The 12,628-nt window shown below is 43.9% G+C and overlaps 1 non-coding gene across 1 annotated transcript; it reads right to left on the bottom strand.

Annotated features, from left to right (window-relative positions):
* Positions 1-5,381: 5,381 nt before the first annotated feature.
* LOC112438275 (U6 spliceosomal RNA) lies at positions 5,382-5,488 on the bottom strand. The gene has a single exon (XR_003026730.1). It is a non-coding gene; the product is annotated as a U6 spliceosomal RNA (small nuclear RNA).
* Between the last annotated feature and the right edge of the window lie 7,140 nt (positions 5,489-12,628).

Genomic DNA, 12,628 nt, shown 5'->3' on the forward strand with positions numbered 1-12,628 from the left:
TTGTTGCTGTTAAATAGGCCTTATCTTTAGTTCAGCATGTTTCCTAAACTTATCACAGACACATTAAAAGCACAGATCCCCCTCCCCAGGGATTCAGGCTCCTTTGGTCTGGGTAGGGCCTGAGGGATCTGCATTTGAGCAAGCTCCTGGCGTGAGTCTTACTGGACAAGCCTGGAACAGGGCTGCCCTGATCACAGTAGGACGGGATTTCTCACCCCGCCGCCTCTGCTGCTCATCAGCCAGTTCCAGTCACTGGACCTGGGAGGGGCCTCCATTTCCTCACCTTTAACCCTGTGCCTGATTTTGAGTCTTGAGCTTTCCAGGTCCTTTCGAGCCATAAAATGCCACCTCTTTGCTTGTGGATTTGGAATTCTCTGCATTATAATAAGCTCCTTGAACTACCTCTGACATCTTTTGCTATGTATTTTCCCATCGTCTGGAGGGTTGGGGGCCTCTTTACTCAGTGGGTGTCCAGCCAAGCTGACCTGCCCACTGCGGTTGACAGCATGTGCGGAGAAGAGCAGCAGACCAGGGGAACCAGCTCAGAGCAGAACACCCTCAGTGCAGTCTTTTCTGTCTACAGCAGGGAGGGACGGTCTTGTTCCTGGCCTCCAGGGTAAGTCTGCAGACCAGCTGGGGGCCTGTTTGGCTTAGGCTTACCTTTTAACATGGCCACTCTGTGAATCACTGCTGTGAAACAATGACTGGTCATTTAAATGCCCTTGGCACACTCAGCAGTCTAGGATGAACAAATTGTTTTGTTGATTTAGTTTTGTTAGAGAAAGGAGAGAGAGAAATAAAGAGAGAGAGAGAGACCCTAATACATTGCTGGTGGAAATGTAAAGTGGTGCAGCTAGTAGGGAAAACAGTCTGGCAATTCCTCAAAATGTTAAACATACAGAGGTGTGGCCCAGCATTTCCACTCCTAGTTCTATTACTCAAGAGAAATGAAAGCGCATATCTACACAGAAACTTGTACACTCATGTTTATAGCAGCATTATTCACAATGGCCAAAAGGAAGAAGCAACCATTGACAGAGGAATGGATAAGCAAGTTGTGGTTTATGCACACCATGGAATATCATGTAGCCACAAAAAGGGATGAAGTATTATACATGCTATGACTTGGATGAACCTGGAAAATGTGCTAGGTGAAAGAAGCCCGACACGAAAAGAACACATGTTCCGTGATTCCTTTTATATGAAATATCCAGAACAGGCAAATCTACAGAGGTAGAAAGCAGATTTGTGATTGTCAGGGACTGGGGGAGGGGGAAATGGGAGTGACTGCTTAATGGGTACCAGATGTTATTCTGGGAGATGAAAAGATTTTGAAACTGGAGAGGTGGTGATTGCACGACATTGCGAGTGCACTAAATACCACTGAATTGTGCACTTTATAATAGTTCACGGTATGTTATATCAATTGCGCATCAATAAAAAGAGAGAGAGAAAAGGGTAAGGGAGAGTCTGGTGGAGGGAAGAGAGGAAAAATGAGAAAGAGAACAGAGGCAATATTATTAGGCCTGGCATGTGAATTTTTTTATTTTTAAAGGATAATGTGACCATTGAGTCACTGAAATGGAACAGAGCACTCCTCTGATTACAGTGACCACTGACCTCCTGTGAGGGGTGGAAGCTCTGTGGTTTCCTTTTCGCCAGCAGCAGTCTTCGATACCGCAAGTCACAAGATGTGGCACCAGCATTATATCTTTGGGTCAACTGGGGGAGGCCCCTCCGGCAGTCTCTCAATCAAACATCTCCAGCTCAGAGGACTCTGCTCTGAGATTAAACCACACAAGGTTCTTTCAGCCCGGGGTCTGGGTAAGGGGTCTGGGCAACCACTTCAGGGCTCAGTGGGCATGTGGGGTGCACAGGGAAACGTGAGCCCATCTGGGGTGCAGATTCACTAGGACACTTGGATGGACTGTTTTCGTTAGCTCTCAAATGTGCAAATCATGCTTTTCCTGGTGCTTGGCAGGGCAAAGGCTTGGATTTTTTTTAAAAAAAGACAATCTGATGGAGATTGGAGCTGGACAGCAAAGAAGACACATTAGTTGGCCAGTCTAGAGAATGCATTCGGAAGGGTTTCAGCACAAGTCCTCTGCTGTTGAGGTTTGTTGGGGGCCTTTCAGATAGTCTGGACAAAGGCCTCTGGTAGAGCTGACTGCCTATAACAAAATCACTTCAGAATGAGTATGGAGTTCTACAAAATTCACTGTCTCAAGTCAGACCTGCATGGACTCTAAATGACTGATCTTGGCTGCTTGCCTAGACATCTACCTCCAGGACCACCCTGTTAGCAGTTTGGTGTCTACTTGTGGGTTCCAGCCACCAATCACAGCATCGTCCTTCACTGATGGCTGCTTCCCTCATCTCTGCCTAAATCTATGTCCCACTCCGAGGCACTCAGCACTGATGCTGATCATTCCTAAATGCAGATTCTAGAGTGACAGTCGCGCAGAATCTCAGATAAGTTATTATTAATAGAAAAGAATTCAATGTGACACCTAGCATACATAGGCTTTGCCACAGTCAGAACAAAGGTCTTGCAGCACATCCGAGGCTTCCCAACACGCAGATGCTCTCTTGGAGCCCTGAGGAAGCTTCCAGGGCTGTGCAGTTTGCTTGCACCCGGGCAGATCCAGATGGCAGCTGATCACTGCAGGGCTCTGTGATCTGTGCGCCAGCTGGTCTGCTCGCTCTGGCAGTTCGAACGGTGCTCTGTGTTTCAAGATGGACACCCAGGAGGTCACCTTCTTAGCTTTACAGCCACCTGGTGGATCCCTGCTGGAGTGTCCTCCTCAACGTTGGGCATGGGGGCAGGTGGTGGTCCCTGAAGGACTCTATCCATAGAGCCCTCTTTAGAAGTCTCCACCGCACTGAGCTGTGCCAATGCAAGACTCACAGTCCCCTTAGATTCCTGTTATGATTGCTGTTCTCTTCTTATTTAAATATTTTCACAAAGGACTTTGTTGTTTTCCAGCCTAAGACTTTCAGTAAAGCAGACTATCTTTTAATCTAATAACTCAAATTAAGTGAACATTTTAATTTTCATTTAAAAATTTAAATTTTGTTTAAAATTAAATGAAAACCAAATAATATTTACTTTTAAACAAATCAGTGCAGCATGGTTATGAGCCTCAAGTCCTGACCTGCTTCCCCCGGTCTCCCCCTCCCGGAAATGGTAGTCCTGCCTGAATACCGTTTGCCCATCCAAGGGAATCTGTGCCAGATTATGTCTCCAGGGCTGGAGTTTATAGCTCTCCATCACATGGTGTGGCAACTCATGCTTCTTAATCAGAGCATCAAATGAATGAGTCAATGTGGTCTTGCTTTTATTTTCACAAACTGTCTCCCGAGTGAGGCCTGCTCTGAGCTTCGGGGCCTTTCCCTGGCTCCACTCCAATAACTTGAGTAATTTCCTGTGCTGAGGGCCCTTGTGCGCTGAGACTTCTTCTCACATGAGCCACTAGCTTAGATCCTGAACCTATTTCCAGAGTGCTCATTACAGGCGCTTTGGAAGGAGGTCCGAGCTTTGGAATAGGAGACTGAAGTTCTGGCTTGAATTTTGGCTTTGCCCCGAGTAGCTGTGTGACACTGCACAGGTTAATTAACTTCTCTGAGTTTCCATTCCTGCATCTGTAAAACAGGAATCACAAACAGGATGCCAACAGAGGGATGAGCTCAGGCCTCAGAGTCGGACAAAGCTGCATTCAGATGCCAGCTCTGCAGATTGCTAGCCTCGGAATCCCGCCAGAGCCTCCTGGATGGGAGAGCTGATATCTGCCTTCTGGAGTTCTTGTAGAAAGTAAAAGAGATGATGTATGTACCATGCCTGGCACATGGTTAGGCACTGAGGAAATGTTTTTGAAGACTACAAAATAAGGATAAAACACACGATATGTCTACCTCTGTGGATATTTGAAAGGATCACATTAATATACGTGAAAATACACTGTAAACTATAAAATAGTATAAATGTTATTATTTGGATTCTTTTTCTCTCAGATCATTTTACTCTATTTACTCTCTCCAACTTCTTATTTAGAAAATTTTGGCCAGGCGCGGTGGCTCATGCCTGTAATCCCAGCACTTTGGGAGGCCGAGGCAGGCAGATCACGAGGTCAAGAGATCGAGACCTTCCTGGCCAACATGGTGAAACCCCGTCTCTACTAAAAATACAAAAATTAGCTGGGCGTGGTGGTGTGTGCCTGTAGTCCCAGCTACTCAGGAGGCTGAGGCAGGAGAATCGCCTGAACCCAGGAGGCAGAGGTTGCAGTGAGCCGAGATCATGCACTCCAGCCTGGGCAACAGAGTGAGACGCTGTCTCAAAAAATAAATAAATAAATAAAACATAAAATAAAAATTTCATAGCTGAAAAAAGTTGGACTAGTAAACACCCGAATATCCTTTTCCTAGATTCACCAATTATTAATAGTTGCTTCTTTGCTTGCTGTATCTCTATCTCTATTTAGGTACCTGTCATCTATGTATAATTTGTTTAAGCATTTGAAAGTAAGTTGCAGATATCATGAGTCGACCCTAAGTACTTCAGCATGTGTCTCTTGAGAATAACAGCATTCTCCTATAGAACAAAGTACTATTATTACCATATTAGTAGGCTTGGGCTGCTATACCAAAATGCCATAGACTGGGTGACCTCAACAGCACACACTTATTTCTCAAAATTCCAGAGGTTGAAGGTGTAATAAGATCAAGGTGTCAGCTGATTCAGTTCCTGGTGAGGGCCCCCTTCCTGGCTTACAGATTGCAAATGGCTGTTGTCTTCTTCTTCTTCTTCTTCTTCTTCTTCTTCTTCTTCTTCTTCTTCTTCTTCTTCTTCTTCTTCTTCTTCTTCCTCTTCTTCCTCTTCTTCTTCCTCTTCTTCTTCTATTATTATACTTTAAGTTCTGGAGTACATGTGCAGAATGTGCGGGTTTGTTACATAGGTATACACATGCCATGGTGGTTTGCTGCACCCATCAACCTGTCATCTACATTAGGTATTTCTCCTGATGCTATCCCTCCACTAGCACCCCCGACAGGCCCCGGTGTGTGATGTTCCCCTCCCTATGTCCATGTGTTCTCATTGTTCAGCTGTCACTTATGAGTGAGAACATGTGGTGTTTGGTTTTCTGTTCTTGTGTTAGTTTGCTGAGAATGGATGGTTTCCAGCTTCATCCATGTCCCTGCAAAGGCCATGAACTCATTCTTTTTTATGGCTGCATAGTATTCAATGGTGTATATGTGTCACATTGTCTTTATTTAATCTATCATCGGTGGGCATTTGGGTTGGTTTCAAGTCTTTGCTATTGTGAACAGTGCTGCAATAAACATATGTGTGCATGTGTCTTTATGTCTTTATAGTAGAACAATTAAAAAATATGGAGCGCTTCAGGAATTTGCGTGGCATCCTTGCGCAAGGACCGTGCTAATCTTCTCTGTATCCTTCCAATTTTAGTATATGTGCTGCCAAAGCGAGCACATTTTTTGTTTGTTTGTTTGTTTGTTTGTTTGTTTGTTTTTGAGATGGAGTCTTGCTCCGTAACCCAGGCTCAAGTGCCGTGGCGCAATTTTGGCTCACTGCAGCTTCCACCTCCTGGGTTCAAGCGATCCTCCTGCCTCAGCCTCCTGAGTAGCTGGGATTACAGATGTGCGCCACCACACCCGGCTAATTTTTGTATATTTAGTACAGATGGCGTTTCACCATGTTAGCTAGGCTGGTCTCAAACTCATGACCTCAAGTGATCCACCTGCCTCAGCCTCCCAAAGTGCTGGGATTACAGGCAAGAGCCACCGCACCCAGTCAGCTGTCTTCTCACTATGTCTTCACGTGGTGGAGACAGAGAGAAAGCTCTGACATCTCTTCCTCTGTTTATGGGGACACTAATCCCATCACAAGAGTCCTGCCCCTTATGAACTCATCTAAATATATTTCCCTCCCAAAGGTCTCATCTCCAAATACCAATACACTACACTACACTCCCACAACATATGCGTTGTGAGAGAACGCAAACATTCAGTTCATAATAATTACCAACAACTTTAACATCAATACAGTAATATTATCTAATACACAGATATTCAAATTTTATACTCAGTATTCAAATTTTAAATATTCAAATTTTAAATTCAATATTCAATTTCATATATTCTATACTCAAATTTTATTTTGATTGCATGTTGAAATGAGAATACATTGATTATGTTGGGTCAAAATACATTATTAAAAATTAGTTTCACCTGTCTTGTCACTTTTTCATGTGGCTTTAAAAATATTAAAATTCCACTTTTGCCTGCATTACATTTCTATTGTTCATCACTGCTCAGAATATTCCCTGTCACATTTTGTTGTTGTTTGTGACATGGACATTTTTTAGTCCAAGCCAATTATCTTGTGGAAGGCTCTACAATATGGCTTTGTCTGTTTCCTTTTGACTAGATTCTGGTTAAATCTTTCTGACAAGGATATAATCAAAGTGATGTTGAGACTTGGCATCAGGGGCTCACTGTGTGAGTTTGCCCCATTGTTGGGAATGCAAAGTTTTACTACTTGGTTAAAGTGGCCTCTGCCACATGTAAAGATTCTTTTTTCCCTCTATCGGGGGGGTCTTTTGAAACCGTATGAGCATCCTGCTCCTACTTACGCAGTGGTTTTAGCATCTGCGTGTAATGATGCTTGTTGCCTGTATCAATCATACATTAGTGATTGCAAAAATCACAGGTGTCTTAACTTTTCATTTTAACTCATTGGCTTGACTGTTTTCTAGTTTTTCATGCTAATACATGATATGAGCAATTTGCTGCTTTTTTGTTTTTTGGAGACAGTTTCCCTCTGTCATCCAGCCTGGAGTGTAGCAGCACCACCTCTGCTTCTCGCCTCCTGGGTTCAAGCAATTCTCCTGCCTCAGCCTCCCGAATAGCTGGGATTACAGGCACGTGCCATCACGCCTGGCTAATTTTTTATTTTTAGTGGAAACGGGGTTTCAACATGTTGGCCAGGCTATTCTCGAACTCCTGACCTCAAGTGATCTGCCTCCCTCAGCCTCCCAAAGTGTTGGGATTACAGGCGTGAGCCACCACACCTGGCCCAATTTGCTACTTTTTAAGTCTTACCAATTTATTTTACTGGCTGCATAGCATTCTGTTGTATAAAATGTAGAATACGATATAGTTGAATCTCTGTTGATGATTATTTACATGTTTTCTAATTTTTTGCCATTAAAAATATTGATTCTATGAACATCCTTGTACACTGTCCACCCAGTCATTTCCTGCCTTGAAATATATCCCTAAAAATGGTATTATTGAGTATGCTCAGTTAAATTTTTGACACATATAGTCAGATTGCCCTCCAGAAATATCACACAGTTCACACTGCCAGTGAATCAGCCAGGATGCTTTCAGCTGCAAAGGAACAACAATCTCAACACAGATTGGCTTCCGTAATAAAGACATTTGTTTTCTCATAGAAGCCAGAACTCCAAATGAAAGATGCTACCATAAACTCCATTTTCTCCTCAATTTCATTTTTTAAGAAAAACACTAGCTGTAACCCATTAAACAGACTTCATGATTCACCAGGGGATCATGACCTACAATTTGAAAAACACTGCTTTGAAATACTCAAGTTGCTCTCTGGAACTGGAGATAGGTGGCTACCCGAACAAATTCTGACTTTTGTTAGGAGTGGAGGAATGGATGTTCATCACCTTATCTATTTATCTACACGGATGGCAGAGAAAACCGTTCCCCAGGCCCTTCTCACCCTGCGCGTAATTTGGCTCCCCAATCTTTGCCAATCTAATAAGTGAATTCACCATCTCTGTTTTTAAAATTTCATCTATATAACAGTGAGATTTCATGGATAAACAATATTGGATATTGCCAGGCTCTGGTAAGAGGCCTGCCTGGATTCATAATCTGGAAACTTCACTTATCACCTGTGTGACTTAGAGCAAGTTACTTAGCCTCTCTGTGCCTCTGTTTTTCATCTCTAGAAGAAGGATAATAATATCTACCTCAGAGATTTGTTATGATCATTAAAAGAGATAACTTGAGCTGGGGTGCAGTGGCTCATGCCTGTAATCCCAGCACTTTGGGAGGCCAAGGTGGGTGGATCACCTGAGTTCAGGAGTTTGAGACTAGCCTGGCCAACATGGTGAAACCCCGTCTCTACTAAAAATACAAAAAATTAGCCGGGCATGGCGGCACACACCTGTAATCTCAGCTACTCGGGAGGCTGAGACAGGAGAATCGCTTGAACCCAGGAGGCGGAGGTTGCAGTGAGCGGAGATCACACCGTTGCACTCCAGCCTGGGTGTCTTGAAAAAAAAAAAAAAAGGTGGGGAGGGGATAGTTTTTATAACGTGCTTAGCACCCTTTCTGAAAATGTGTTTTGAAAAAACTTTTTTCTCATTTATAGGTTTCTGTTGCTCTATTAGGATGATGTCTGAATTTGAACCCACCACACGAGGGAAAAGAAGTCGACAGAGACTTGAGCTGTGCCGAAACAACTGTGTCCTGATTTCCCCAGGCCCTACACAGCTCATGGTATACAGAATGCAAGGGAAGAACTGCTTGCAGGCCACAGGGTGGACAAGGCCCTGGAGCTCTGCGAAACCAGGAAGGCACCATGGATGGCTCTGGCTTCCAGAAGCTTAATAGGAAAAAAAAGGCAAACAAACATTAAGACAGAAAATGCATGCAGCATATAGCGCCCACAGCTCCTTTTTCTTGGCGTGCCCCTGGTCCCTGCAGCCACTTGGCCAAGTGCAGTGTCTGTCTTCCTTCAGGTCCTCTATTGGTGTGCACTTCTCGAGCCTAGGGCCACGTCTTTCCATCTTTGGACAAGTGCCAGTGCCTTTTCTGACACATTGTAAGTGCTGAATAGATAGTAAATGGCTGACTGAACAAATGCAATTTACAACTATATAATGGAAGATGTGGAAGTAATCGGGGTGTAGTTTTTTTTTTCTTGGATTATCCGTTTTCTCTCTGGGATCCATGGTGGTTTATATACCAAATCTCAAGGTCAATGTCTCCTTAGTTGGGGAGCCTAAGTAGGAAAAATAGGAAATGGCTAAAGCATTAAGAAAAAGATAAAGAAGTGTTACATGTCCTTATGAAAACACAGACACTGTAGAGAGAAAGTCTGCAGGACCCTAATGAGCTAACTGCAAAGGGGTTATAAATTCTACATGGTGTCTATCTGCAAGCCAGGGCCACCTCAAGGTCTAAGACCCTTGACGTTGCTGTCATATGAATGTGTGAAGATAGGTTTCAATTGAGATTGATTAGAAAAGGTATCTTGCCCCAATTGAAAATTGGACAAATGATAAGAGCAGGTAAATCACAGGAGACACAAATTCCCCCAGAAGCTGTAAAATGCTAGATTGATGCCAATCACCCAGACAGTGTTGTAACTGTCATCATCAGTTTTGTGACAAGTGAACAAGATTATTTGAAATCGTGGTTGGAATTATAATAATAGCTAACATTTATAGTGTTGTCTGTCCCTGTCAACCTCTTTCCCCTGGTGTGACTTTATCCCGCTATAACAACAGAAATTCATAAATGAAAAAAAAATTGTTTTCTGAAATGCATTTACTGTTAAGCACCTCGTACTAGTTACCTCTTTTAATATTCATCTGTAAGGTAGATATTATTATTCCCATTTTAGAAATGCTGACCCAGATGCACAGAGAGGTTAAGTAACTTGCTCAAAGACACATAGCTGAGTAATGGTTGCAGAGTATAAATTCAGGACGATCTCTCCCAAGAGACTGCACTGTACAATATTGCTTGCCAATGAATTCTCACAGGCAGAGGAAATAAAAAGGCAGGTATTTTCTGAAAAGCAAGCCCATTCTATAGTGTTAACTCAAAGTCTGGAGTTGTTCCCCAGATTGGTGATACCAGTTTTAGGGTAGTGGTGATGATGCTGAAATTTCCAGGGACCTTAAAACACACTTGGGAGTTGGGGGAGCCATTTTTTCAACCTCCATTGTAGGAGATAATCAAATCTTAGTCATCTCTTGTGTGTGACTAATACCCATTGCCAGGGCTGTTCCATTCTGCCGCAGAAGCCACTGTAATGACTAAGCCATCAAGATGGATTTTTTCCTGATGACATTTGCTGCACAGGACTAAATTCTATTAAGCCAGCCTTTTCGAGTCTGGATCTGGAGGAGTCATTGTATCACTGTCTTTGAAAATTAGGCTAAAGGGGGTGGTATCTATTAATATACCGAGGCTCTAGTTTCCCTCCTCCTAGGATGCCTGACCTCTCCGGCCCATTCCTGTCTCTTTCTTACTGAACCTGCTGTGCCTGTATTGTGGGAGCCAGCATGACCTCATCGCCCTGAGCATGGGAGTGTTGGGCTGGGCCAGGGCCCTCTCAGTGCCCTCCCAGGCAGAGCCTCCACCCTGGGTTTTACAATTACTCAGGGGCCACAGAAGGTGGATGGTGCTAAATTAACACAGCAAACCAGGAAAAAAAAAAAAAAAGCAAGGACCCACCATTCAATACACCAATGCTTTTATTTTAAAGCAGACACTAACTGAGGCCGTTTCTGACTTTGACATCCTATAATTACGATCCTGAGAAACATTTATTTAGACAACAACACATAAATTAATTGATGACTTCTCTTGTTACTTATACCTCACAAAGGTCAGAGATACAGAGCCAAGAACAATTATCTTGTCACTAACTTAAATTCTTTTGAGTTCTAATTATTGGGGTATTTAGCCTCTTCCCAACTAAAACGCCAACCTTTTCCCCAGCTTCTGAGAATAAAGAAAATCTGATTCACTCCCCTGCTTAAAACCCGTGAGTCCCTTCATCTCCAGGGTGAAAGCCGATCCTTTTCTCATGGAACAGTCCTTCATTATCCATTCCCTGCCTACCTCTTTAACCTTACCTTTTATTATTTTTTTAAATCGACAGATAATATTGGATGTATTTATCATGTACAGCATGATTTTTTTGTTTGTTTGTTTGTTTTGAGACAGAGTCTCGCTCTGTCGCCCAGGCTGGAGCGCAGTGGCGCGATCTCGGCTCACTGCAAGCTCCGCCTCCTGGGTTCACACCATTCTCCTGCCTCAGCCTCCCGAGTAGCTGGGACTACAGGCGCCCGCCACCATGCCCGCTATGTTTTTGTATTTTTAGTAGAGACGGGGTTTCACCGTGTTAGCCAGGATGGTCTCGATCTCCTGACCTCATGATCTGCCCGCCTCAGCCTCCCAGAGTGCTGGGATTACAAGCCAGCATGATGTTTTGAAATATATCTTTCAACACCACTCACCTCTGTCCCCAGGTAAGTCTCAGCCAAATGGCACCATCCCACCAAGCTCTCTCTGTCTCTTGGTGGTCCCAGGCCATCCGCTTGGCCTTGAAACACCCCCTCCCGACCCTGACCTGTCCACCCTTACCTGGCTGACTCTTCTTGCTTCTGTCCCAGTTAAGACATCATTTCCTCCTGGAAGCTTTCCCCACTTTCTCCAAATGCCCACATATGTGGGTGCCACTCCTGCAAATTCCCACAGAAGAGCTCAGCAGCTGTCATGGTGGATTATAATGCCTCCTGGATTTGTCTGCCTTTCTCATCAACTGTAAATCCTTGAGAGCAAGGGCTGTGTTATCTTCACTGTCATAGTCCTAATACCCAGCCATTTTGTCTGGCACACAGCAGAAGCTTCATAAATATTTGTGGCTGAATGTTATTCATGCCCATATGATTTTTTACATTTTTTGCGATTTGGAATGTAGCTATCCGTTCTCTTTTTAAACTCCCTGCCACTTACTGAAAACAACCAAGTGACTCATAGTTTCTCCCACTCCAAGCTGATGCCTACTCATGCCATCCAGAGGGCAGTCCCCACCCGCCCAGCCCTTCAACACACACTCTGAGCCAAGCCTCCATCATACTGCGCTAGAACTTGAATGCCACATTGAGGGGTTGGATTTTATTCAACAAGAAGGGTGAGTCAGTGGAAGTTTGTTTAGGACCAGGGAGTGTGCAATTACAGCCAATATGAATGTTTCTGTGAGATGCAGAATAGATTGCGAGAGGAAGGGAGTCTGGTTAGGGAACTGTGACCGTGAGCAATGTAAATTAGGCTACTGGGGAAAGTATGGAGAGGAGGGACCAGATTTGAACTGAGAGGCAGGACTTGGCAATTGACTACATGTGGGGGCAAAAGAAAGAGGCTCAATGTTGATTTCAAACTCTTAGGTCTAGAAAACGGGAAGGTAGGTGACACCACTAACAGAAGTAGACATCACTGGATGGATTGTGTGGAGGTGCTTGGTTTTGCTTATTTGGAGAGAAGAGGAATGTATTGATGTGCTAGCAGAGTTTTCAAGTTCTAAAGATCAATTATTCAAATAAAATTAGAGATATCATTTATGAGCAGGCACAGTGGCTCACACCTGTAATCCTAACATTTTGGGAGGCCAAGGCGGGCAGATCACTGAGGTCAGGAGTTCGAGAGCAGCTTAGCCAATATGGTGAAACCCCATCTCTACTAAAAACACAAAAATTAGCCAGGTATGGTGGTATGTGCCTGTAATTCCTGCTACCCAGGAGGCTGAGGCAGGGGAATTGCTGGAACCCAGGAG

Source organism: Pan paniscus, chromosome 1 (genome assembly GCF_029289425.2).
Source record: "Pan paniscus chromosome 1, NHGRI_mPanPan1-v2.0_pri, whole genome shotgun sequence".
NCBI classification, from domain to species: Eukaryota; Metazoa; Chordata; class Mammalia; order Primates; family Hominidae; genus Pan; species Pan paniscus.